Here is a 12,460-nt window from a genome sequence, read left to right as displayed (position 1 = left end):
TATAGATAGATTAATAGGAATAGATACAGGGTTAGAGATATCTATGAAAATGTAAAACTATAGATATGAAGGTGCAGATAGAGACCGTCCTCTAGAATAAGGATATTTACTAGTAAGGGAGCAGAGGACTCATTATAAGACTTCTGAAAAGAAAAAAAAAAAAAAAAAAATGGCAAGCTAGGATCATTGGATTTATGACAATACTTCTCCAAAGATCAGTGAAACACCCAGTAGGCCTTGCTCTGACAAGACCAGCATACTCTGTCATTCTTAAGGCCTTCCAATTGGTTTCACAAGGAGAGAATAAGACATGTGTGACACTTTTTCTCACAGATGGTAGGAACTGAACATCCATACCTCAGAGCCCTTCCAAAAAGCCTACACGTGGGAGGTATTTTTTCAGAGAGCAAGAGCTTTGAGCAAACATTACTAATAGACTCCTTGTAAACTGCTAGGACAGCAGACAGCCTGGGGTATGAGCTAAGCCCTGAAAAAAAACAAAAAACAAAACAAGCAAAAAGCAATACACATGGACAGCTTTTAAAAAAGCAGAGGAAAATGACCTGGTAGGAGGTTATATTTGCTACAGATCACTTCCGATAAGCAAAATGAAAATGTGCAACAACTTAATGTTTTAAATTCTACCTGGTATGTAAGTAAAAAGTTAAAAATTGGGTATATAGGCCATCCATTTAGGTACTGTTAAACACAAAAATATAGCAAACTTAGTTCTAAAATTTCCAGATCTTCCTCTGGAAGTAGCACCTAACTCTTTGCTTTACAGTGAGTGCTATAATAACAATTAGAGCTTAGCTCAGGAGCCAGACAGAGGGGACTTGCTCAAGAAATAACCAGAAGATTCCTCATGATTTTGAAGGTATCTCATAGGCAGTATTATTTTGTGATGTATGGTTTGGATAAAGAATACAGTTTCCTCTCTCTTCCCTTGCTTTCTTATGCTCTTCCACAAACATATAGTCAATAAAAGACCAGTTTTACTGCAAATGTTCACTTATTTGTCCTTAGTAATTAAGTGGGATAACTGAAGTAGAAGAAAGAGAAATACCACATGTTCTCACTTATTGGTGGGAGCTAAAAATTAATATATAAATTCACACACACACACACACACGCACACACACACACACACCGGGGGGGGGGGGGAAGAAGATATAACAACCACAATTATTTGAAGTTGATACGACAAGCAAACAGAAAGGACATTGTTGGGGGGGAGGGGGGAGGGAGAAGGGAGGGAGGTTTTGGTGATGGGGAGCAATAATCAGCCACAATGTATATCGACAAAATAAAATTTAAAAAAATAATAATAATAATTGTAGTAAAATTTGAAAAATAAAATAAAATAAAATAAAATAAAATAATCAGGCAAAAAAAAAAAAGAAGAAGAAATCATTCAGAGTTGTTGAAAGGTAAGATTATTTCACATTTTTTCTGACTTGAAATATTGTTTGCCTTTATATGAACTGATCTGTTACCCTCAAAGCAGAAGATATCACTAGAGACAGTCATGTAGTAATTCCAAATGTATAGAAGTAGAGAAAACAATATTTTCAAAAATCTGTTAAAGTACAAACAAGAATAGATTTGTTTAGACTCTAGATACAGTGGATTTACTTTTCTGTGTGTTTGATTCAATTACATTTTGTTCCATTAAGTCCATCAGCCCATATGATGTATTTGCAAACTTATTGCCATGATCTGAATGTTTGTATCCACCCAAATTTGTATGTTGAAATTCTAACCCCCAAGGTGATACTATTAGAAGATGAAGTCTTTGAAAGTTGATTTGATCATGAGGGCAGATCCCTCATAATGGGATTAGTGCTCTTATGAAAGAGTCCCAGAATAGAACTTCATCCCTTCCTCTATGTGCCATCTATTAACAAGTTTTACCCACTTTCTCTAGATTTTGACTAGCTCTAAGATCTGAATATCTGTTTGTATTTTTTTTTGTTTGTTTGTTCATTCATTTGTTTTTTTAAAATAAAACAGCTAGGAATGAACAGAGAAACATAGGTAAGCTGCAACACCAGAGACTGGTCATTTAAAACCACCTTGCATTTCAAAGTTAAAATTGATCCCAAGAAATATAACAGAAGAAAATTTCAGTTTTTGTTATTTAACCTTATTTTGTTAACTCAGCAACCTCCTGTTACACAGGAGTACCTCCTACACATGTTCTAGGCACTGAAAAAGGGTTAACTTTATACTTTCCATGTGTTTGAAGCAAAAGGAATAGCTAATACATACCAGGCTTCTTTATGAGTATTAGTTGTACACCTAGAGAAATCTGTTTATTTTGATGATAATCATTATTATTTTAAATTATTTCATTCAACGAGGATGGCATTCTCTTTGGAATTGTTCCTACCATTTGCAGTAGTCATCAGAGACCATTAGCTTAGATTTTCCTCTATGGATTCCAACCAATTTCTAGATTAAATATTTTTATAGTTATTTTTATGCTATTAAGTTACATCATTTCAATTAAAATCTTCATTCAATTTAATAAAGAGTCTTCTGTTATGAAAAATAAAATAGAATTAAAGGCAAGGTTGATAAAGGGGATTGACAGATTAACACATAGATAATTCAAATATTAATAAATTAATGTTGATTGGCAGAGAATGATATTGATATTTTCATGATAAATAACAAAAAAGAGCTCTCTGGTCACTGAGACTAAAATCTTATTTGTTTTATCCAGATATATGTGGATGTGCAGGAGGACAGGGACAAAAGTCTGTTTCAGTCATGTTTAACATGTAGATATGATGATTAGTATGTAGGTGACATGAGTCTCTGGTGTGCAAAATGACCATTTTTTTAGAAAACAATAAGTAAAGATAAAGATAATATATTTACAAAAAATGAATAAAATGGATATAGGTTAAACTGACTTGCTGAAATTAATTCTTCATTGAAGCTTCAACTTTTTACTTAATGTTATACCGCAGTGCTCAAAATCAATATACCATTCAAACTTTTACTTTTTAATGAAATAGAAGCTAATGGTTAAGAGCTTGGATTCTTGGGTTTGAATACTAACTCCATTAATTCCTTATGAGTTTTTCGATCTTGAACAAATCACTCCCTGATGGCTCAGTACCTAAGCCTCATTGTGCCACAGTTTCAGCTTCGGTAAATTGTGATAAGAGTAACTACATCACAGGGTTGATGTGAGGATTAAATAACTTGATATATGTAAAGCACTTAGAACAATACTTGGTACACAGTGAGTGCCACATGAGTGTTTGTCATATAAACTAAGTTCTAATATTTGGTGTTCTCATCTCATTGATTCTCCAGAACTAAGACTGCTTTTATCTGAATCTGGCTCTGCATCTTACTAACTCAGTAGAATAATCAAAGGGGGAAAAAAAGGGGGTAAGTTAAACAGGCATGTCAGTTGCTTTCAGTTAGATAAGGCTAAGCAGGAAAGTCTCACTAAGGTAAGGGTTTAAATAAAGTGAGGACATAAGTTATGTGTACCTCCAGTGGAGGAGATTCCAAGCAGGAAGAGCTACAAGATCTGCAAAGGCCACAAGAAGCAACTTGAAGCAAACAATGAATATGCAGTAGGTTTGGAGCTAAGTGAGTAATGAATAGAGAGGATTGGAAGATGATGCCAAAGTAAGGCATGGGCCTGATTGTAAGTGTCCCTCCTCGGCAGTTGGAAGGGCTGTATTCTAAGTCAGACAATAAGCCATTGGGATGTTTCATGCAAGAAAGCACAGTGCTCTGGATTTTAGAGAGGCATGGTGGGTGTGGATGCAGGACATAGCTTGGATTCATGTCGTACCTTTGCTATGTACTCTTTGTATGACCTTGGGCAGATTACTTATTTTGTCTGCTTCAGTTTCCTCATGTGTAGAGAAGGTTAATGATATGACTTATTGCATGGTGCTGCTGTAAGATTTAGATTCATATACATGATGTGCTTAGAAATGTGTTTGATCAACCTGTGAAAATCAACCAATGATATACAACATTAACAGAATGAAAGATAAAAATCACAGTATGATCTCCATAGTTGAAGAAAAAGCATTTAACAAAATTTTACATCCTTTCATGATAAAAACACTCAACAAATTAGGATTAGAAATTACCTCAACATAATAAAGGTCATATTTGGATGCCCACAGTTAACATCATATTCTATTCTGAAAAACTGAAGGCTTTTTCTGTAAGATCAGGAAAAGACAAAGATTCCCACTCTCACCACTTCTATAGAACATAATAGTGGGGGGAGTAGCCAGAGAAATTAGGCAAGAAAAAGGAGTAAATGAAAAGGAAGAAGTAAAAATTATCAAAATAGGAAAGGAAGAAGTAAAATTATCTCTGTTCACAGATGACATGAACTTACATGTAAATAACCCTAAAGATTTCACACAAAAACTAGTAGAAATGATAAATGAATTAGGTAAAGTTGCAGGATACAAAATCAATGTAGGAAAAATCAGTTGAGTTTCTATAAACTAAAAATAAACAATTTTAAAAGGAAACTAAGAAGACAATTCCATTTACAATAGTACCAAAAAGAAGAAAATGTACGAATAAACCTAACCAAAGAAGTAAAAGTCTTTTATACTGAAAACTAAAAAAAGATTGCTGAAACAAATTTAAAAAAAACAAATAAATGGAAAGACAACCCATGTCAATGGGTTAGAAGAATTGATGTTGTTAAAATGTTCATATTGTCCAAAGCAAGCTACAAATTCACTGCAATCAGTAACAAAATCCAATGGCATTTTTTTCAGAAATAGAATAAACAATTCTAAAATCCTAATAAAACCACAAATTTACCTAAACAGCAAGAACAATATTGAGGAACAAAAAGCAAACTTGGAGGTCTCATATTTCCAGATTTCAAAACATACTACAAAGTTGCAGCAATCAAAATAGTATGCTGCTGGCATATAGGTAGACATACAGACAAATGGAGCAGAATAGAGAGCCAAGAAATCAACTAATGCACATGCAGTCAAATGTTCTTTAAAAAGGGTGTCAACACTACACAATTGGGAAATGATAGTTCCCTCAATAAATGGTACTGGGAAAATCAGATAGCTACATGCAAAAGAATGAAATAAGACTCTGATCTAACACCATATACAAAAATCAACTCATAATGAATTAAAGATTCACGTGTAAGACCTGAAACTATAAAACTAAAAGAAGGCACAGAAGTAGTGCTTCATAACATTGGTCTTGGCAATGATTTCTTGGATGTGACACCAACAGAGCAGGAAATAAAAGCAGAAACAGACAAATGGGACCACATCAAACTAAAAAGTCCTGCACATCAAGTGAAACAGTCAACAGAATGAAAAGGCAACCTATGGAATGGGAGAAAATATTTTCAAACCATATATCAGATAAGTGGTTTATATCCAAAATATACAAGAAACTCCCACAAGTCAATAGCAAAGAAACCCAATTTAAAAAATAGGTAAAGAACTTGAATAGACATTTCTTCAAAAAGGCATAAAAATTGCCAGTAAGTATATAAAAAGATGCTCAACATCACTAATCGTCATGAAAATGCAATCCAAAACTACATTGAGATATCACCTCACACCTGTTAGGATGACCATTATCTAAAAAAAACAGAAAATAACAACTGTTGGTAAGGGCATAAGAAATTGGCAACACTGTGCTGTGTTAGTGGGAACACAAAATGGTGCAGCTCTAGGGAAAACAGTATGGAGGTTCTTTTAAAAATTAAAAATAGAACTACCATATGATCTAGCCACCTCACTTCTGGGTATTTATCCAGAAAGAGTGAAATCAGGATCTCAATGAGATATCTGCACTTCCACATTAATTGCAGTGTTATGAGTAATAGCCAAGATATAGAAACAACTTAAATGTCCATTGGTAAATGAATGAATAAAAAGATGTGACATATATATATATCCTTTTATATATATGTGTGTACACACACACACACATACACACACACACACACACACACATAATGGGATATTATTCAACTCTAAAACAGAAGAAAATCTTGCCATTTTTGACATAAATAAAACAGAAAGACATTATGCTAAGTGTAATAAGCCAGTTACAGAAAGACGAATACTTCATGATTCCATTTTATGAGGTATCTAAGCAGTCAAACTCATAGAAGCAGAAAGTAGAATGGTGGTTACCAAGAGATGAGGGGAGGAGAAATAGGAAGTGGCTGTTCAGTGGGTGCCAAGTATCAATCATGCAAGATGAAAAAATTTGAGATCTCTCAGACTTATTTGTTCTGGACAACTGAAACTGTGTACCCTTTGACTATTGTAGTGATTATAGTTAATAATATTGTACAGTTAAAAATTTACTAAGAGGGTAGATCTTATGTTAGGTGATTTTTATCACAAATAATAGTAATAATAAATAAATAAGTGAAAGAAAGTGAGCCGAAACACCGGGTACTGATCAAGCTTTATGAAAGGAAAAGAATCTGTTGGGCTGCATTCAAAATGTAGAGCAGCAGCTGGAGTCAGGGTGGGAGGGCTTATACAGGCTGTAAGGAAGGCTGATGCAATCAGGAAGGGGTTTGGTGCTGGTGTGGAAGATCAGTTTCTATTTCTCAGAAACCACGAGGTTTCTCATAAGGGTGCTCAGTGTGTGTAAAATGGCACTGGTCACATCCAAGATGGTGCTGGTCATGTCTAGGATCTATCAATAAGGTGGGAGGAAATTTTAAGAAGTGATAAAGAGGTTTATGACATAGATTGTGATGATGGTTTCACAGGTATATACTTATCTCCAAACTCATCAATTAAATGCGTACAGTTTTCTTAAATTGGATATTAGAAATTTTTAATTTTATATATTTGTGGGATACAAATGATGCTACAATATATGCATATCATGTGGAGTGATTATATTAAGCTAATTAACATATCCATCAACTCAAATACTATCATTTATCCTTCCTGAAACATTATACCTTTAACTTTTTATATGTTAATAATACTTCAATAAAGTAGTTAAAAAAAAAAGTTCTAGAGATGTGTTTTACAGCACTGTGCTTATTGCAAACAATGCTGTACACTTAAAAATTTGTTTAAAGGGAATTTATCCTGTTATGTGTTTTTACCACAATGAGAAAGAAAAAAAAACTGTGTGCCTCATAGAGAAACTGTATGACGTAGTTCAAAGTTCTCAGGAGTAGTTGTGATAGTCTATTTTGAAAGCATTTGCTCAGGCACTGTGGCTGAAGAACAGTGAGAGGCAGCAGATGAGATCAGAGAAAGATCCAGAAGCCAGATCCTGCAGGGCTTTATGTCTGCATTGGGAGAAGTTTGGTCTTAAGTGGCAGGGAGCCTCTGGAAGTGTAAAACCAAAAACTGACATGATCTGATCTATTATTTTATTCTCTTCAGTTCTCCATCCTTTTATTAAAGATTTAAGTGAGCTTTCCAACTCAGAGTTGCCCATATATACGGTGACACACTGGGGCTCTTGTCAGAATCCTGCTGACAGTGCCAATTGTGGAGCCCTGGCTAATGTCTGGAATCCTGTAGACATCGCCAATCGTAGTGCTCTTAATCCTGTTTGTGACGCCTATTGTCTCGCTACATGACCACACTAGTTGTTGGGCTCTTTTACCTGCCTGTAATCCTGCACCAACTGGGCCGATTGTCGAGCTAGGGCTGGGTCTGGAACTCCCAGACCCCTCAAGCCCATTCACAGGCTGGGTCACAAACCCTTCGTATGCCAGGCTGGGTCCCCAGACCCCTCACACGCAGGTCTATGAGCTAGGTAACTGGCCAAAAGGCCCTTGGAATCTATAGGTTGAAAAGCATGGCCGCGTCAGGCAGATGCCCACCTGCCTGCTTCACTAAAACTCCTCTCTCTCTCTCTCCCTCTCTCTCTCCCTCTCTTCCTCCATTTCTCTGAAGAAAACAAGAATAGCAGCAAAACTAAAAAGATACATTGCTGTGCATGTGCACTAACTCCACACACACACACACACACACACAAAAAAAAAAACACACACGATTTGCTTACAAAGGATGTGCTAAAACCATATCCAACTGGACCCCAGGTGAGGGCCCTGACCAAACTATTCTATTTTCCCAACATACGGACTCCCAGAAAGTAGTCTCTGATGTTGAAATGAGAATCACTTGTGGAATCTGGCTCTTTCTTAAGAGATACAAAACAGAATGTCACCAACAAATTTCAGCTTGGTTGTACTTCTTAACCTTCCTTGTAAACACAGAAGGGCCTTAAGCAAATACTATTTTATATTCAAGGAATCAAATTCAGATCCTTTAATGATCTGACCAACAGCTGCCTCATTGCAAATTGTCCCCATATCTCTTTCCCAGCCATTTCTCTACCCAACTGGTACTTCATGCTTCACTCTGAGTTAGAGGAAGATAAAATTTTAGCTCTTGAAACTTATTTTCTCCTGGCAGGACAATTATATCAAACTTGAAAATAGATTACTGGGTATTTTCTCATTGCAATTCTGGGCTTGCTACTTTGATAGAAATTATATTGACGGGGTTATTTTACAATTATGTGAAAATAAATACTAACTTGCAGATTTTTGTTAGGTAGAGATGAAAATAATTTCTTTCTGGTAGGAGAGATAATCTCCATGGTTATTATTATTATTATTATTATTATTGGCTCTGCGGGGCAGAAATTAGATTTATACATAAAGTAGCACTCTTAACCTAACATTTTTTTGTTAAATTTTCTGTATACACTTAGCTTCTCAAGGGCTCTTTGAACTGGTAGTAATACCTTACTCTTTATTTTCTTAATTAATAAGTTGAACAAAACCTTTGATGTGTATACATTCTATATTTGTGTGGAGTTATGAATTTACCTTTTTGAAAATTACACTTTAACAGCTCTCAGATCCCCTTTTTTATTACCAAGGCTTCAGTTTTTTTCTTCTTCCCTCCCCAGACAGATGTCCTCAGGTTTTGCAATACTTAAAATACAATGTCAAATTCAAAACCTATTATTTTTAAGGGGAAATAGAATCACTGTGTATTGTGATTTACAGGAGCATAGGAAAAAACAATGAAACTTGTAAATTACAAAAGGAGCCGTTGTTATGGAGATCATATCACAGAGATCCTGCATAGAGGCTGATTACATGATTATCAGAATGATTATTATTTTCAGTCATCATTTACTCCTGTCAAAATTGTTATATATTCAGACAGGAAGAGGATAGAAATCACATGGAGTTGCCAATCTGAAGACTTGGTTACACAGTCTGGAATACTGTTTGCTATACAAGAGGTAGATCAGGAATGAGAAAAGAAGCAAATTTCCTTCAATACTAGCTGAAAAAAACTGCCAGTACTGGGGAGTGAATATATTGTCTCTGTAAGGAGCTTGTAATCCACTGCTTTTCCCTTGGAGCAGAACATACCTGGATAAAAAAGTAGAGCTTATATAAAGGAAAGTACCCAAAAGAATATTAATTACATAGCTAGTGTTGCATTTGTATGGCTGTGAATCTTAAAATTCAGTGTGTTCCTTATGATTAGAAAGCAGCTTCCAACGATCTAGTTCCAGAAAATTTCTTATACTAAATCTAGGCTGTGACCCAGAAGTCTGTATTTGTAATAACAGCCCCCCGATTATTCAGATGCAGGTGTCATACCTAATACTCCAATGCTAGGGTAGGTAAGAAAACACTGGTTATACTTTCATGTGACCTTGAGTAAGTCACCTAAATTCTTTGTGTGGGTAACATGAATCATGTGGCTAACATGAAATAGAGCTAACAAATCTATATCCATTCATACATAGATGTCTATTTATATATCTTCTAACCTATGCATTTCAAATCTTTGCATCATTCTCATTAGAATAACTTCTGACTTTTCTTTCTTTGATTTTCCATGTAGTCCTACTATTTAATATTGCCCATTTTAATTAATATTTCTATCTGCTATGTTCTGTTGATTTGGAGGGGAAGAATAAAATGTCAATACTCACATTTGTGAAATGTTAAAAAGCTATCTCAAAACCTACCGCTTTTCTGAACACTCCTTCACTCAACAAAAACTACCTTCCATTGCCATTGGCATGTTACCTGGAGTCTTTATGTCAGTTCATTATTTAAGAATAAGTCTCTGACTTTTTTTTTTTTTTTTTAATCTGAAGAAGAGTTTTTGGCACAGGCACAACTGCACACACATATAGTAAAATCTACTAGAAATAGCAAACTTGTCAAAATAGACCACTCGTTGTACCAGAAAAAAAAAATGATTGACAATTGTACCCGGAAAGTTGGTGAATATAAAGCACTACTTCTAAGAAAATTGCTTAGTGTATCAATTCATGTACTTAAATTAACAAAATGTTAAATTAAATCTAAAACTAGACTAGATTATATATACTAGTTATGCCCTCAGCCACCTCTTTTAATTGAATCCTTTTAGAATTGTGCTTAGAAATTTGCAATGCATTTTTACCTTTGTTAACTCATTCGGTCTTCACAGCAACTCTCTGAAGTAAGGAGGGCAGGTGTGTTTCTCCTAAGTTTAAGACAAGGCTAATTAATTTCAGGGAGGCTGAATGATTCTCCTCAGTTCACAAGGCTAATTAGCTTGCAAAGGGTAGAGCCAGGACTTTCACTGAAAATATTTTAAGCCAATTTCAGAGGGATTCTCACTACAGTGCCATGACAAAGAAGCAACTGGAGTAGTGAGAAAATGAATTTTCATTCATTTGTCTCATCATTTTTTATTGAGCCCCTGCTTTGTGCTAAACTCTGGGAATATAGCTGTGAACAACAGAGATAAAGTCGCTGCTTTCAAGGAGATACTCTTTTAGACAGCCAACAAATCAATAAAGAATATCATGTCAAATAGGAATAAATATTATGAAAACAAATTTAAAAAATGGAGATAAGTGATAGAATTGCGGTACCTGAGTGGAGGTGCTATTTTAGATAAGATAATCAGTACACACTTCTGGGATGGTAAATTTGAGAAGATCCTAAAAAGGAGTGAGACATTTGATACCGGAGAATTGTACTGCTCAGGAATCGCAGTACAAAGAAGCATTTGAAGACCCTGAGTCAAGAGGTATTTGGGAGTTTGAGACAGAGCAAGGAAGTCACAAATATTGCTGAATATGTGTTAAAACACACATTTTGGTATGTGATGAAATTAGTATGAAATGGGCATGTCAACTAATCACAAATTGACAGTCACGGAGACAGCAGTAGGAGATAAGGCCATGACAGGCATAGTGGGATCTAATAGACCATGATGATGATATTTTTTAATAAATTAAATGGGAAGCCACTAGACAGTTTTAGAGGAGAGTTACCATGACCTAATATATGTTTTAAAGGAGCTATCATGACTTTTTGTGGTATACAGAATTAAAAGGGTTGTTAGCAGGCTGAGAGATTAAACCAAAAATTTATTATTTTTTTATATGAAGATTTCTGCACATAATAGGTGCTTAAGTTAGTTTCTTTCTTTCTGTCTCTTCTTTGGCATTTCTTCCTTCCAATCACAATCTCCCTTTTATAACAGTAAATGCATGAGAGTGAAAATGGCAACATTAAGATGTTTTATTTTTTGTCATCCGTGATGTCAACATACTGACTGCTGCCTTCAAGATATTGACATTATCAAAGTATTTGCTATTGTCTTTCCTCCAAGCCTGTGGTGTTTTACTTCTTCTTCCTCTTTTTTTTTTTTCTTTTGTTTGTTTTTTTCTTTTTATGATTTAAGGCAAGAAAAAACTTCTTCACTCAAGTATCTTTCAGTAGATGTTTTTTCTTCCCAATTTTCTCCCCATTTTTTGGAAGAGTCTGTAACAAAGAATCATTAATTGTTTTTTTAAATTTAGTTTTAACTATTTTTTCATCTCAAAAGTAAAGAATAATGGTTGCATTTACATTTTAATAAGGAAGATTGAGTGCTTTATGAATTTTGCATTGCCATGTCTTGTTTGAGTTTGATTCTGTATTTTCTGCCTACTCCCTTATCCTGCTTTGTATTCATTATGTTCTACACTGTGAAAGAGACCTGTTTCATCTCTCGTGACATCTCTCAAACACCTTTAAGTAACTGAAGAAAATTAAGTCAAATGTATAATCAAGCAACCTGAAGTTCTAGTCACAGAATACATACATGTGTGTGTGTGTATGTGTGTGTGTGTAATGTATATTATATACGTGTCATATATATGTCAGGGCAAAACAATTCTAGCAACTCCAGTCCCCCTAGCTCATTACACTAAAATATGACAAAGGTTGGAGGTTAGAAACAAGCACCATTTAGCATATTCCAAAGGAAAATAATTGGAATCAAGGAACATCTTGCTTAGAAACATGTTTGCATTTTGAACAAGTTTTTCATTGATGCTACCACTTGTACCAAATAGAATTTTCACATTTATGAAACACATACACACACACACTGATTTAATACAGTAT

This window comes from Cynocephalus volans, chromosome 4, assembly GCF_027409185.1.
Source record: "Cynocephalus volans isolate mCynVol1 chromosome 4, mCynVol1.pri, whole genome shotgun sequence".
In the NCBI taxonomy this organism is placed as follows: Eukaryota; Metazoa; Chordata; class Mammalia; order Dermoptera; family Cynocephalidae; genus Cynocephalus; species Cynocephalus volans.
The sequence above is the reverse complement of the archived record's forward strand: the minus strand, read 5'-3'. Positions refer to the sequence as shown.